Genomic DNA, 16,390 nt, shown 5'->3' on the forward strand with positions numbered 1-16,390 from the left:
TTTAAACTTAAAATTGTGATCATATATTGCTTACAAATAGACACCCATTAAACACTTAATACAAGAGAAATGCTACTCATTGACATCTGCTTCAGGATCAAAAAGCAGAGAAAAGAGAAAAGAATATTGAAGGGAAAAACTCATTTCTTTCATCTGTTGGCGAGATTTAATGATTAAGCTGTTAATGCAATCCCATGGGCTAGTTAGGTCATATCTAATATTTGGGAAGAAGTTAATAGCATTTCTGAGACTCCTGCTGTGAGCATCCTCAGGCTTGATGATATTTACTCATTTACATTTAAGATAATCCAATAGAAATTCCAATTTAATACGCAACCTTTGATATTCTACCATCTTGGTCCAGTGGGTTTATCATTATTTTTCATATTTGAATTTATCTATGCCTACATGTCTCTTGATAATGTGCTATCATTGAAACCTGTCTGCTTAAATGAGATAAGTTGGAGAGAACTGATATGCTAGCCTTCAAATCGAGCCTAGAGATGTGGAAAAATAAAGCTTTCAGTGACTCACATATTCCCTTAACTAAGAGAGATATCAAGCTCTTCTGAACTATCAGGAAATACAGTGAGTGATTTTCTGATCCATAATGCTTGCCTACAAATAATAGAGAACAGATCACATTGTTCAAATTCATCATTTCAAAGCCTTAAAATTCCAGCTGAACGCAACTATAAGTGGGGGAAAAACAGGTGCTTTGTTCACAAAGTCGTCAGGATCTAAGACACTGATTTTTATCAGCATTCTTATCCTAAGGAATCTCCTTGAGGGAGAAAGAAAGAGAATGCAGAGCTTCATAGCAGAGCTATAAAGCAGAATCTGAAGTATATTTATGGTTATAATTTGCACAGATCACTTGGTGCTCTAACACCATGCTCTTGATCACAGCATAAATCACACTTTAATTTTAACCTTTGCAGTTCATCAATAGAATCAATATCAAAAATAATTCAGGACTGACACTATTGGTTTACAGGTAAGTTTAACAAGAATGGGGAGGCTTAGTGATATATTAGTTGCCTTGTCAACTAAGGCATAAAGATTCATGACTCTTAACCTATGTTTCCATCACAAACTTCGAGCTATAAATAATGTAAGCAGCTAATCAGGCATAGAAAAGATATATGACATCATTGAAAATCAGTTATTTGTACTGTTCAAGCTTTAAAAAATGTATCCTATGTAAGGTAATCTACTGACATAATTCACAAAGGAGTTATGTGCTGACTCACAACCATATTCAGTATTTATTTTAAAAGTTTTATTAGTTCCATAGGACGGCATTATTCCTTAAAACAGTAACAATCTTTTTAAAATGGAATACTTTAGCTTAAAGTTATATTATGACTTACACATAACATTAATTGCTAAGATTTAAAGTGAATTCCAAGGTAATGATTTGTAACTTCTTCTCTTTTTTCGTACTTAGAAGTTAGTAAAATAATTTTCAACAGATAGCAAAATAAAATAGAAGCTAACTCAAACTTAAGAAATTGAAAATTATGCAAACAAGTGTGTTGAGGATATTTTCTCTGAGCATGAATTACTTTCCAAGGGCGGCAGTAACAAAGCAGCACAGACTGGGAGTCTCAAACAACAGAAATTAATGGTCTCAACAGTTCTGGAGCCTCAAAATCCTAGATTAAGATGTCTGCGTGGTTTGTCCCCTCTGAGGGCTGTGAGGAACAACTTGTTGCCTACCCCTCCCCCAGCTTCTGGTAGCATTGCATTCTGTGGCTTGTAGGAGGCATCCATTTTGTGTCTTCACATTGTATTTCCTCTGTAGATGTCTATCTCTGTGTTCAAATTTCCCCTTATAATAAGGATAGCCATCATATTGGATTAAGGCCCAGCCCCCAATGACCTCATATTAACTTTATTACCTCTGTAAAGACCTTATTTCCAAATAAGGTCACATTATGAGGTACTAGGTTTTAAGCCTCTAACATAGCTTTTGTGGAAGACACAATTTGAGCCATAACAGACCCCAGCAGACCACCAGTCTTGAAATAGTGTGTTCCACGAAAACGTACCAAGTATGGTTATAAGTTATAGTCTGTCTTAGGAGAGCAAGCAAGACAATAATTGTGGAACAAAGGGGGTATGATTCACATGGAAAGGAGAATGGGACATTCCCCACATTTTATTTCAGTCCTTCAACAATAATCATCTATGGGAAGGTTGTGAGATTGCATCACTCAGTCACAATTATTCAAAATTCACTGTAATATAATTTTTATAAGGCATACCTATTGATGTGATAATGAAAAAAAAATAGAAAGGAATGAAGAGAGAAGGAAACCATGTGAATCAGCCATAATAAGGTAGTTTATGCAGAAGAATCTATCAACTCTCAAAGTTCTGTGGCTGAAAAGACAAAAGTTTATATCTTATTTCTACGACATATGAACAGTGGGTTGATGGAGGTTTATTTCCACTTGCACACACCTAAGGATCCAGGTTAACTAAAGGTCCACTCTCTTTTGTCTCTACTGAAGAAGCATGAGTTTCCTCATTTGTAATTGTAGGAGAATAGATCATAGAGAATCACACTCCAGCTTTCAAATGTTTTCAATGCTTTATTCCAAACATGACACATTTCTTTTCACATTTCTTTGGTTAAATAAAGATGCGTATTTATACCCAACTTATGGGAGAAATGAGAAGTATAACTCTTCCATGTGTCTAGAAAAAGTATAATATACATATTGGTGTGAGTGCTAAGATTATCTACCATACCATGTTAACAAAAATTCTACTTTTGGGGTTAAAAGATACATATTGCAGGGCACCTGGGTGGCTCAGTCAGTTAAGCGTCCAAATTGGGCTCAGGTCATGATCTCACAGTTCATGGGTTCAAGCCCCACATCGGGCTCTGTGCTGACAGCTCAGAGCCTGCAGCCTGCCTCAGATTCTGTGTCTCCATCTCTCTCTGTTCCTCCCCCACTTGTGCACATATTCTCTCTCTCTGTCTCTCAAAAATAAACATTAAAAAAAGATACATATTGCATTTTGTGATAGTAGTTTACCATAGTTTTCAAAATTATTTTTTCAATGATATGTTAATTTTTAGTCTTAGTGCTAGAAATGTATTCTTTTACATTAACACTTGCTTTATTCCCAATGTTCCTCTTTTAAAAAAAACACTCTTGAAGTCTAAACTATTGACAACTCAAAAATCTTTTGGAGACAAAAAGATTATATATTATTGTGAAAATCTGTACTAAGGCCTGATTAAATTTCAGGCATCATATTTCCCTGTATCCATAGCTGAAAATACTTGAATCTTATGTTAGCTTAAGTTCAGTTTTGTCCTTAAAGCCAAAACTTCTCTGAGACAGAGTTTCCTAAATAACTGTAATCCAACATTCAATTATTAGAATTGAGTCACATGATGCTCTTTCATTGTCCTCTTTGCATCCTGGAAATGGTGACTGGATTTCCTTATTATGAGTTATTTTCAACTGTGGATTACTTTCATATAAACAAAAGTTTAAGTACCATGTGGGAGACCTGAGCAAACAAATTGCTTCACTGAAAAAAGATTTAGTGTATGTCATTTGTTAGACACTGTATTGCATACTAATTACTCTAAGGATAGAAAGGCTTATTCACGGCCTTTAAGGAGTTCAAAGTCTACGGGAGAGACTGTCTTGAAGAGTAAAATAATACCTGGCACTAAGAATAAAGTAGGTTTTAGAGGACCTCAGGATACCTAATAACCAAATCTTGATTGTTGGAATAGTCAGGAAAGGGTTCTTACAGGAGGTGATTTGAACCTGGATCTTTTGTGAATACATACTAACATTTTATTTATTTATTTATTTTTAATGTTTACTTATTTTTGAGAGAGAGAGAGAGAGAGAGAGAGAGAGCGAGCATGAGCAGGGGAGGGTCAGAGACAGAGGGAGGCACAGAATTTGAAGCAGGCTCCAGGCTCTGAGCTGTCAGCACAGAGCCTGACTTGGGGCTCTAACCATGAGCCGAGAGATCATGACCTGAGCTGAAGCTGGATGCTTAACTGACTAAGCCACCCAGGTCCCCCTTAGTCATACTTTTAGAAGTACACACTGTGTCCTTAATAACAATGTTGTTACATGGTATTTAAACTTTTGCTTACATGAATTTAATTTGCAAAATGATAAAATGGACATAATAATGATACACACACGTGTGTGTATTAAACAAAATAATGCGTGTTACATATTTAGTCCAGTGAAGGTTGTACCATGTTGGTAGTGACTTTTTTTCCCCCAGTGTCACTTTCCTAGGCCTCAGCTCTAGCCTTATTGATTACAAGCTCCATCAGACTCTCCAGGTTAAGGTTTATCCTTATTTTTCTACTTTTATTCCCAATGAAGAACTAAATTTGCCTTAACTTTAAGTCTAATAGATAAAATGCTGTTACCTTTTGTCCTGGTCATTATAAATTTCCTGGATGAAGGTTTCCCTATCTCTAGGTTCTCCCCACCTCATAGAAAATTCTCCATGGTCCTTTAATTTGAGCCTGATGACCTATGGCCTGCTTTAAGGAAAGTATCTCTTTCCATATCCTTTCATGTACAACTGGACTTAACTGACAAAAAATAAATTTGACGTTTTTCTGCATGACTGAAAATAGTTTTGGGGTTCTGTTCTCAGGTTTTCCTAATTATCACTGTCCACTGGAATTTTATGCAACCGAATGTTGTCACTTTCCAAGAAAGAGTCTACCAAAAGTTAACTTTAAAATTGCACCTAGGAGGCCTGGGTGGCTCAGTCGGTTGAGTGGCTGACTTCGGCTCAGGTCATGATCTCGCGGTCCGTGGGTTCGAGCCCCACGTCGGGCTCTGTCCTGACAGCTCAGAGCCTGCAGCCTGTTTTGGATTCTGTGTCTCCCTCTCTCTCTCTCTCTGACCCTCCCCTGTTCATGCTCTGTCTCTCCCTGTCTCAAAAATAAATAAAACATTAAAAAAAATTAAAATTGCACCTAGGACTCACCATTATTCTTTATCTTTGACTAGATGGAGAAGCATATGAGAAGTGCACTGGTGTTTGAAGTGACTTTGAAGAAAAGGTAAAGAGCATGTGATTAATGAAGTGTCTAGTATTTCATTCAGGAAAGGACTGGAAACAGAAACAGGTAAGGACTAATTTCCTGGAATATACTAGCTCATGGAGCACTGGAGTGTGTCTGAATCATTGTATTAATGATTAATTAATCATTGTATTAAATGAATGACTTGGCTGAATAACTCATATCTATTAATGAAAGACAGCTAATTTTGATATACTATTCATATGAACTTTAAAAGAATTGGAACCAACATACTTGAGAACCTAACTAGATTACTTCCTAGACTAGGAGTTTTGAAATGAAGGAAAGGACTCTATAAGAAGATGCCTATGAGAATAGATACCTAACTTTCTCCACCCAGCAAGGAGAAACAACTATCAAAAAAATATTTCCAGGACAACCCTCAGTTTCTTTTCCCTGGGTAAATAAGAAAGACAGAATTGTTCATAAGTAAACATAGCATCATTTCAGGGAAGTAACTCAATAAAAAAAAAAGGAAAAGACAAGAAAAAGAAAAGAAAAGAAGCTCTTCCCATGCTAGTTAAATTCATATTAATTCACTTTAGAAAGAGAGAAGCCTTTTACATCACAAAGAAAAATGAGTTTTAAAAGAAAATACCAGTTAAAGTTAGCTTTACCCTAATGTAACCTGACATTCAACCAACAAAACAAATGATCTGAGAGCAAAATACTTTCCTGTTTGATGGACTCGTGATGGTGGAAAAGAAAGAAAATGGAATAACTTTTAATGGCATTAAGTGATTCTTTCATAGAGTACATAAAGCTCAATAAAAGGTATAATGAGTCAAAGGATTTGGAACTTTAGGAAATTAGGTCATGTTAAATTATTTTGAGAGCATATCTCAGTAACTAAAAAAACTCAACAAGAAAAATAATAATAGTAAGATATGATATTCATATGAAATTCAAACTAAAAAATAATTCTATCTAATTTAATCCTCAAAGCATCACTAAAATGTGTGGTGTAATTATATTGACTATAAACATGGGAAAACTTATAATCTAAGACTACTGATGCTTCTATAAGGATTGATTCTACACCCTAGTTTGCTCAGAAAGGTAGTGGTTTATGCTTATTTTTGTGAAATTATACAATATGTATAAAATACTTAGGAAGTGGATGTTGGGCATCCCAGCTGTAGAAAGAAATATGAATGGCCTTGCCAAACTGCTTACCATTTTCTGTAATTCAAATGAGGGCATGGATCTAGGATTTATGATTTGAAATCTATAAAAATGATAGAGACTCTTTTAGAAATGTACAACATTATGAAAACAAAATAAGTACAAAATAAATAAATATAACATTTTCCCAAATCTAGAAAAATTGTGTAATACATTTATTAATTTACTGTGTGATATACTTTTAATGACTCATTTTGGATGCTAATGTAATCAGCAATTCTGAACGAAACATGCAAATGAACATACAAAGTTAATCTCAAATTATAGCATATACCAGAATAATTCAAATACATTTTTAAATTGCTACTATGTTGTTCTGAGCTGCATAACTGTTTATTCAATTAATCTTATGCTACCTACATTTACTTCTTGACAAACACATGTAGGAGACTTCTCATTGGAGTACTTCTTTCTTCAAACCATAGTATCATACATGGTAGCATTTTGGCAGGTTGTTTGTCTGAAATAGACAGTCTTCATCACAAAGGATGCATTAGATGTACTAAGGCATGATCTGATGTGTTGAGATGAAAAATTCATGAAACTCAATGCACAGACAGGCTTGCTGTTTATAAACCTCTTCTGTTTTTTTCTTTAAAACACAATTCTGATAAGCTTTATTTTTTTCTAAGGGTGTATGTACATGTGTGTTTGTGACATTTATTGCTGCGTATTTTATATTAAGTGTATATTCCTATATTCCTCCCTGGAGAGAATTTCCATTATGACTAATGTCAATAAAAACTGAATCCTCCACTTACAGCTTTCCACATCTGAGGACTGGAAGAATTTTTCATAAATTAGTTTCTCATTCCTTACTTGTCAAACCTCATTTCTCCACTCCTCACATTATACTGATGCTTGGCTCGGCAGGTCCTGCTCAGGAATGTGGCCTTTGGTGCTTCACTTTTATGACGTGACATCAGGTATGTCTGAATAGTACGCAGGAGAGTTTCTATGATTTTATTCCTACACCATGAAAACACATAATAACTAAAATGTACACAAAAGGGACTCCAAATCATATGAATATAGCTCAGTACACCTTAACTAAATGTGCTTGCAATGAAAATTCTGCTAGTTTCCAGAAAAGCATGTAAGTTTTCTAACATCACCCAACAAGAGGAAAAAACTGGTAGAAGTGGGAATCAAAAAGAGAGTGATTTTAACATAGGGTGGTTAAAATACCCTACTTTTGCAACTTAAAAAAATTGTGAATACATCGCTAGAACTACTTCTAGGACATACAAATTGAAGAAATTTGAAGCTTACGCTTCATTTGCGTCATGGGGTTTTGCCACTGAAATAAATCTGCAATTCTTATTTCATTCTATATGCTGATAGCATTTTTAAATCTTTTTTATGTTACGTTCTTTTTTCAATGCTTCAAGTTTTTATTTAAATTCTAGATAATGTATAGTATAATATTGGTTTCAGGAGTAGAATTTAGTGATTCATCACTGATATATAATACCCAGTGTTCACACTCTTTTGGAAGCAATGGAATAAAAAAAAAAGAGTAAGTTTCATAATCAATTATGCACTAAATGTATTTTTCTTTACAAAAAAGAATGACCTATTCTGAAATATCAGTTGTACTGGGGTTGAGAAAACCTGATAAATCTAGAAACTGTAAGGGAATTGAGTAAAATTTGAGGACCATGATTTTTGAACCATCTAGTGAACATTCAAAAGAATCATACATAGATAACTTATTTCACAAATGTTACCCTATGAAAATATTTGTCAAAGACAAGTTTTCCAAATGGATAAAGGTAGTAGCTCTGAAAATACTTAACACTGAAATATTTACACATTCATATATAAAAATTAGAATTAATAACCCTGCCCACTTCTGTAGTAATTTCTTGAGTTTTATATGTTAGATTATCTCATTAGGAAATACACAGAATCTCAGAACCATAGAGTATGAACATGTGTAGGGCTCAATTTCACTTACATCCAGAGGTTTCTCTCAAGGGAAATAGGGTACTTAAGCTGACATATTTTCCAAAGTAGCTTAGAGTCTGTCAAACAACTTTCTCTGTTTTATGACCACTCAGGAGTGTGCCTGGTTTACGCCTCCAAAGTTAAGTTTCTGAAACAAGACAGGGTTTCTAAACTCTAGTTTAACTCATTTTACTGACTCAGCATTTCTGCATCTGCTGCTGTGGAAATAAATTTAAAAAGTTAATTCCATTTAATTACTGGCTGCTTTGTTTTCATGACTATGTAAGAAAGCACTTTTTATGATACATGTTTATTCTACTGAAGAGTCTCTCCACCATAAAATAGTTTTAAAATCTTCCTTATAATATACCATTAGCATTCCTCAAAATAACTGCTTCAAAGTACATTTTATATCATTTACATATATCTTTATTGACCCATTGAACCTGAAATGTCGAATACAGTAGCCACTAATTACATATTATTTTTGAGCACTTGAAATGTAGATAGTACAAACTGAGATATGAAGAAAAGAATATAAAATATCTCAGTAATTTTTATATTCATTACCTTTTGAAATAATATTTTGCCTATAGTAATAAATAATTCAAGTTGATTTACCTGTTTTACTTTTTGAAAGTTACCACTGGGAAACTTAAAATTACCTATGTGAAAAAAATAATAAAATAAAATATCTATGTTATTTTAATATATTTCTACTGAATAGTGATGCACTAAACTATGAAGTCTACAAAGTAGGGCCTAATTGTCTCAATAATCTTTGTGTTTCTCATACCTAGCACAGTAATCATCTAATTAATTTGTATGTTAAATGAATTACATAGAGAATAATACTGATAGTAAAAGAATATTGATATAAAATATGTCATTCTACAGTGAAACACAAGTCAAGTTCCATGGGTTTGTTGAAATATGTGAATACTAAAAATAAGAAACTGGAGTGTAGATTCTTGAAAAAATAGTTTTGGAATTGTAAGGATAAAAATGGCTTAAAAAGAGAATGCAACATGCACAGAAGGAAAAGAAAAGCATTATAGTATATACTTTAAGATTCTTGGGATCAGACATTTTAGACCACATTCAGAACAAAAACAAATACTGCGACCCTTTAAAGATTAACTAAAAGTTACCTACTGTCTTGCAACCTTTTGACCATATTTATAATTTATAATATCAAGATGGGTAGCTTTCTATTTTTTGGATTATTTAACTGATAATATAGATCATCTCTATTCCAAATGATGGCCTTGATGAGGGTCATGAAGTTTCTTAGCTAGTGGGTTATCTCTGTAGTCTACATCCACTCATTTGCAGCCAACTTCGAATCAAGAAATAGAGAAGAAAATAAGATTCCCCATTGTCTTCCTCCCCAGTCTCCTTGGCTTCAGTTCAGGCATTTCATTTGTGGGAATGGATCCCAGTTGCCTCAAGGTAAGGACTATCTGTGGGCAACACAATAAATTGAACCGTATTGGATAAAGTCAGCATGCCATTAGCTTGCTTACTGCCTACAGAAATTGCAAGTTTTACTGAAAAGGAGATTTACATTTTAATTTGGAGTCTCTTGGTCCCAGAGCACACGCATACTTCCTGTCAGGAATCGTGGCTCTGCAAAGAGATATTAGGAAAAGCAGCAGATCACAAAAGACGAGAATGCTTAAAATTGTGGTTCAACTTAATATTCCTTGAGGGAAACCTGATACAGCTAACTTAATCCATAAGTGGAGGCTTTTATTTTGTTTCTGTGTAGAGGGGTTTGAGAAAGGAGAACAAAATAAAATTGCAGTTTGTATTATGTGTTACGTCTATCCTACATGTAATCGAAATTAATCTTTAGGACAATCCTGTGATGAATATATTATTTTAGGAAAAGCCATTGAGAAGACTTGACAGCCAGTTGACTGCTGAGCTGGACCCTGGCAATCAGAGATTTGTGACCTGTCCCAGGAATATGCATTCCACTTGCTTTTCCCGCTCGCAGGAGCTTCCCAAGAATACAGCCTTAAAATAGTGATGTGTTCTTAAGAACATCTGGAAGGCATTCATGACTTAACTCAGTTAAGTCCTCTATATACACTTTTAAGATTTGGTGGGAAGGTGTGGAGATCTTTTCTTTTTGCAGCCGTCCAAGACAAGCTTCCTGTGTTAAGTTCCCTTGCTTCTTAAACCTGCCACTTACCAATCTTGTTCGGCCTCTTTCGTCTCCCCCTGCCTTTGCCCTGATTTCAGATTTCACCCAGGAAGCTCCAAAGGAGGTTATAAATCAATGATAGTGTTATCCCTATTTTAGATAAAATAAATGAGATCAACTTCATGCCTTGATTACCCTCCTATCTAATCTGAAACTTATTTTCCCTTTTACATCCCCATTTCTTTTAATAATAGTTTGTCTTCAGGATAAAATAGGCAGTGTGTCCCAAAACTGAAGGAATGTATTTAACAGAATAAACACCTTTTTTCTACAGTCCTGTGCTTGATTTATTTCATCTTTCAACCAGAGCAAATTGGACTGGCTTTCAGTGGAGACTCTCAGGGAAGGCTAACTGACCCATACATTTCTGCCGAATAATTTTTCCACTGAGGAGTTGGATACAATGTTCCTATAACTCCAAACTCCTTAATAATATTATCATGCTTCATATATGGGGTTTATCTAGCACAAATATACCTACTTGGCCTGATTCCATTATTTAGTAACTTTGACAAAGATCAGCTTTAACTAATTCTGAGTAGTTTTCATCTTCTCTTTAGGAATTTATTAACTAAGCCCCCAAATAGATCAAGTTAACCAAATGGAATAAATTTGGCTTAAAAACACAATCAAAATGTGATAAATACAAAAGGATTGAACAGTAAAATAAGGGAAATGCATACTGAATCAAAGAACTGCATCACTAAGTGATATTGGGAAAACAGCTTATCACTGGTTTGGTGCTGGGAATGGCATTAGCCAAAATCATCAAACAATGCACCTCAACGGTGTTTATTTAAAACTGTCACCAGATGTTAGAATACAATTCTAGATGGCCTTCAAGTTTAATTGCAACAGGCATTTATATTTCTAACTAAAGTTCTCTTTCTTTCTTAGTTGATATTAATCTTTTACTCTGATGGTGAGCAAGATACCCAACATTGATGATTATCAGTTGTATTCTAAAATGGGAATAATAGTGACTTATGGGATTATTTGATAATTAATGTAAGAATGAACATGTAGAACCACAGTACTCTATCAGTAATTATTAGCTCTATTTCTCCATCAATATTAATTGTCATGGTTCCTCCATCCCTCAATTTCCAAGTGCTAATTTATATTCATTCTTCAATTTATACACAGGAGTACATGCATCTGTTTATAAGGTTATTATAAGGTTTCTCTCCAACATGAAATATTTAGCATGTGCTAGCAAAGGGACATTTCTCAAAATATGAAGATCACACCTTCTTATTTACATATAATTCTGATTAATATTTACTATACCCAAGATAGAGTATCAAGCCCCCCCCCCCCCATCTTCAGTCATATTCAGTAAATCACTCACTCTCTTTATATGGAGAATTTGAGTCTCTACATGGAAAAAGGATTAAAATATTAAAAATAATTGATAAAATTATATTAGATGTAGATATACCTATATGTATTGGATATTTGACAGTACAGCCATAGTATTTGAAAATGTGGTTCTGATTTCAGAAAGAAGACCTGGATCCAAATCCTTTATAATCGTTTTAGTAGCTATAGGATATTGACAAAATGCTATACATTTAAGCCTCAGTTTTCTGAACTATAAAATGGAGATAATTAACAACTATAATTTACAAATTGCTTATCATATGCAAATAACTCATTTAATCCTCACAACAGTCTTAATAGTACATATTATTACTTTCATGTTATTGATAACTAACACATAAAGTGGTAAATAAGATCACAAAGCTCATTATTGATTGGTAGAGCAAAAAATAGAGCATGTGCATCTGACTCTAAAGCCAATCTAATTAACTACTCTATTGATACCTATTGCATTAGCTTGGTTTGACTATAAAGTGAAATCATATATGTAAAGAACTTAGCATACTCTCTGGTACACAGTAAAAAACTGCAAGTACAATAATATAGATAACGGGGCACCTAGGTGGCTCAGTCAGTTAAGTGTCTGACTCTAGATTTCAGCTCAGGTCTCACAAACTGTGACATCAAATCAGCACAGATTCTGCTTGGCATTCTCTCTCCGTCTTTCTCTGCCTTTCCCCTGCTTGTTCTCTCCCCCGCTCTCTCTCAAAATAAATAGAGAAACATTAAAAAATAATAATAGCAATAACTATTGTAGTTATTATCAATATAGGATTGTGTTAAGAGCAAAATAAATCAAAAGTACAATGCTACATGTTTGTCACATCGGGAACACATCACAACAAGGCAAAGATGAATTTAGAATGGCATTTTACTAGATTATGTACGAATCATCTCTGAGTCTTTCCATTGAACTATATTGGGTTGCAAATTACAGACTATTTTGTAAGAATAATCACTCCTCTTCACACCCAGTCCTGAAAAATGCACCTTATACTTTTCCCCATATTATAGTTACTTAAGTAAGATTAGTCACAAAATATTTAATTATATTTCCAAAGTCTGAGAATAATTTAAGAAACTGTAATATTCCCTTGTTTTTTTAGTGTCAATAATATTATCTTCATGTTAGAATTTTTCCTGCCAAACTAACATTGAAATATGCAATTTACCTGAAAAAGAATTCTCAGAATGACAATTAAGTTATCCTGCAGATGCAAGAAATCCCCTTCTTCATTAACACACCAAAGAGAACACATAATCAGCTTCTGAGTGAACAACTCCAATAATATTAAATAATTCCCTGGCTCATAATTCAATGGAAGTACAATGGAACTATAATTCACATTTTAAAATCCCAAGTAGCCTTCTGCTTCTACATAAAAGTGTCATGTAAACCAGCATCATTGTTAATAAACGGCAAAGCCAGAGGTCCCTGACTGTGTGAGTGCTAGTCGGAGGCTCAGCCTCCCTGTATCATATTTCAAAATCAGTTCTTTTCATTTTTTCTTCTCTCAAGAAGCTTAACAATATAGAATGTGTGAAAATCATTCTCAGCTTCCACATGATGTTCTTTATTAATGTATTGTACACACACAATGGTTGGGCTCTGTTATAAAGCTGATGTCCAGGGACTAGCAAACTTCTGGTATACAGACATTCTCAAAAATATGGCAAGAATTTTTTTTATTACTTTAAACCCCATGCACAGAATTTCTACATCATCTGTCTTTACCTAAACTACCATCAAACCCTGGAAAGTAACGACATAATGGAGGTTTGCTACAATGAATGTTATTTGTGCAATTCTCCACACTCTTCCAGTTTGCAAGAAACAGAATCATTCAGTTTATATCTAGAAATGCAGGTTAATAATATGGATACATTTGGATATGAGGATAGCAGAAAACTTGACCCTGTGGCTAAGTTTCACAGTCTGCAATATCATTATAACACACAGGAGTAGTTCTAGAATGTTGATAACAATTCTACTGATTAACTTCTGGAGAACAATAGTTCCCACAGAAGATTGAAATTTTTATTGAAAACTTAGTACTCAAGCATTTCCCAACCTGCAAGACAATATGATTACCTAAATTTGGTTATTACCATCTTTTTGGGACAATTTTATTTAACCAGACCATTTCTTGGGCTAAGGCTAATGGCAAGTGTACACATGGATGCATACAAACATATACACCCACATTGTATATATACATGCAATCACTGCCTAGTTTTGGTGAAAACTAGCTGTGACCTGATAATAAAGTCATTCTAGAACCTAGTTACATGTATGTAGATACAAATAAACTACCACCTCTTGAGGATATTGTAAAAGCAGTTATTCTCAGAAAGAATGTGAAACCAAAGCACACAAATAAAACAAAATAGACTCTTTTTTAGACCATTGTCAGCTTCTGAAACCTAACTCTAAAATACTTTTTAAAATCTGTAATGTTCTAATATGATGTATGTGTCCATTCCAGTTCATTATTTTGTCTGTTCATACACAGTAATTCTAGTAAATGAGAATTTTTAACTGTCTTTTGGTATAAAAATTAATGACCTCAAGGATTATCCCTCATTCATGAACAACAAGGCTGTTAAAATATAAAAGTGCCTTGTCAAAAGTTATGGAAATGCAGAAACAGTCTTCTTGGTGGTATGAAAATGTTCATTATTCCAATTCATATTTGTTTTCCTCCACTATGAATCTTGCAGTTTTTATTTCCTTCTGCTTACTCTTTCCCTTTTCAATAAGCTAACAAAATATAATTGAAAAAAGCTGTAGCACTGAGTCTGAAAAGGTCTTCTATTTTATAGGTTCTTACGAAAAAATAAATTGAAGATACTTTAAATTGCTTCATTTAAGGAAAAGAAATATTTGCTTTGTCACCCACCATAGTTTTTACAGATCATATTAAATAAAATTATTCATTGATTCATTTTTATATTAAACACAATGAAATTACTCAGTTAATTAGAGGGAGAATTTAGATAATTCCTGCTATATTGCATCTAAACTTTAGTAAAGAATGTGTCAGGTTTTATTTTTTAATTCAGGGAAAATATTGTAGGTAAATGTATAACCAAAAATATGTTGTATTTTTCAAGGTATTATGTTTTTTTCTTGAACAAGAACTGTAAATTATCCTTTATAAATATATTTATATACATCAATTTATAAGAAATAAAAGTGATAGAAATTAATGGTCTGCAAAACATCATCTCTCTCAGTAACGGTGTGTAAATCATTTTAAGCTGATATCTCTCCTAAAAGACTGAGTTTTTTTGTTCAAGTTTTTCTTTGTTTAAAAGAGTCATCATCTCATTTTGAGTAATGTGGGGTTACCTGTTTTGACCCTGTATCTCTTAGATCTTGTAGGTCTCATTTATTAGATATTTCTCAACTTTAGTTGGTGGCTAACCAGAAATGTAGAAAATAGAGTAAAAAACACCTCAGTTTAATTTTCTCTTGGACAATATTTGTATGCAAATTAGAGACCTATATGTTGGGTATATGGCTCATTGTTCACTATGTGTATAGTGATGCATATAGTGTGATAGTTCTCAAATGTTAGGAGATGGGGAAGAAAAGGTAGGGAATTTCTCTCCAGAATATCTATGTTTATGCCTTTATGCCCACAGTGTATCTCATAATGTCATAATCATAATAGAAACTTGGGTCATGGGTATTTTGATGACACTTCCAAGGCGATGCAAAAATGCCGCCCACAGAACCTTTCTTGAGGACCACCAGCCTTGATTATGAATCGTATGATGAAACAATTATATAAGAACACTGTTAATAAACTCTGACAGACATTGGTAGTGGCCTAGTCAAAATCTCATCTCCTACTTGGAGAAAGTAGTATGCCTACTTACTTCCAAGGCTATGCGATTGGCATAGCCATGTCACAGTCTTGCAAATGCCTTGTAAAAGAGTTGTGGGTATAAGCTTCAGGGAAAATCTTTGTGTTCCTGATAAAAAGGGGCAGATGCAACCAACACAGGATTACACTTTTGTTACTTTCTTTCTTTCTGATCTCTGAAATGCAGATAAGCTACCTGAAGGTGGAAAGCATCTTGTGATACACCTATGTATGGCAGAGGAGATAGAAGGAGCTATCAAGCCCACACCGAAGTTCCTACTTCCAGATTGCTTTTTAAGTAAGGAAACTAAGACTGTTATTTGTTTAAGACCTCATCAGGTTTCTGTTACATGCACCTAAATACATTCCTGAGTAGTACATCAACAAAATATTTTTGTTCTTTAAAGGATCACACCACAATTCTGCTTCATATCAAAATATGGGGAAAAAATCTGTTCCTCCTATATCTCCCTACTTGTCCTATTTTTAATATCCATTCCTCAAACCAGCTACATTTATCTTATTTTATTTCACTTAAGTCTTCCTTTGATATTTCTCTATAACTAATAATTTGTACAATATTTTTAGGGGGCCAACTAAAGTGCACAGTGGTATTTAAGTCCTGTCTACACCTAAAATTAATATGAAAGAGTCAAGTTAGCCTGGGAAACCCCAGATTTCTGAAAATCT

At 33.9% G+C, this 16,390-nt stretch overlaps 1 long non-coding RNA gene across 1 annotated transcript; it reads left to right on the forward strand.

Annotated features, from left to right (window-relative positions):
* Nucleotides 1-5,030: 5,030 nt before the first annotated feature.
* LOC122230250 lies at nt 5,031-15,967 on the forward strand. The gene is made up of 3 exons (XR_006207357.1): nt 5,031-5,143; nt 7,157-7,209; nt 15,888-15,967. It is a non-coding gene; the product is annotated as an uncharacterized LOC122230250 (long non-coding RNA).
* The last annotated feature ends 423 nt before the right edge of the window (nt 15,968-16,390 follow it).

Source organism: Panthera leo, chromosome C2 (assembly GCF_018350215.1).
Source record: "Panthera leo isolate Ple1 chromosome C2, P.leo_Ple1_pat1.1, whole genome shotgun sequence".
Lineage (NCBI taxonomy): Eukaryota > Metazoa > Chordata > Mammalia > Carnivora > Felidae > Panthera > Panthera leo.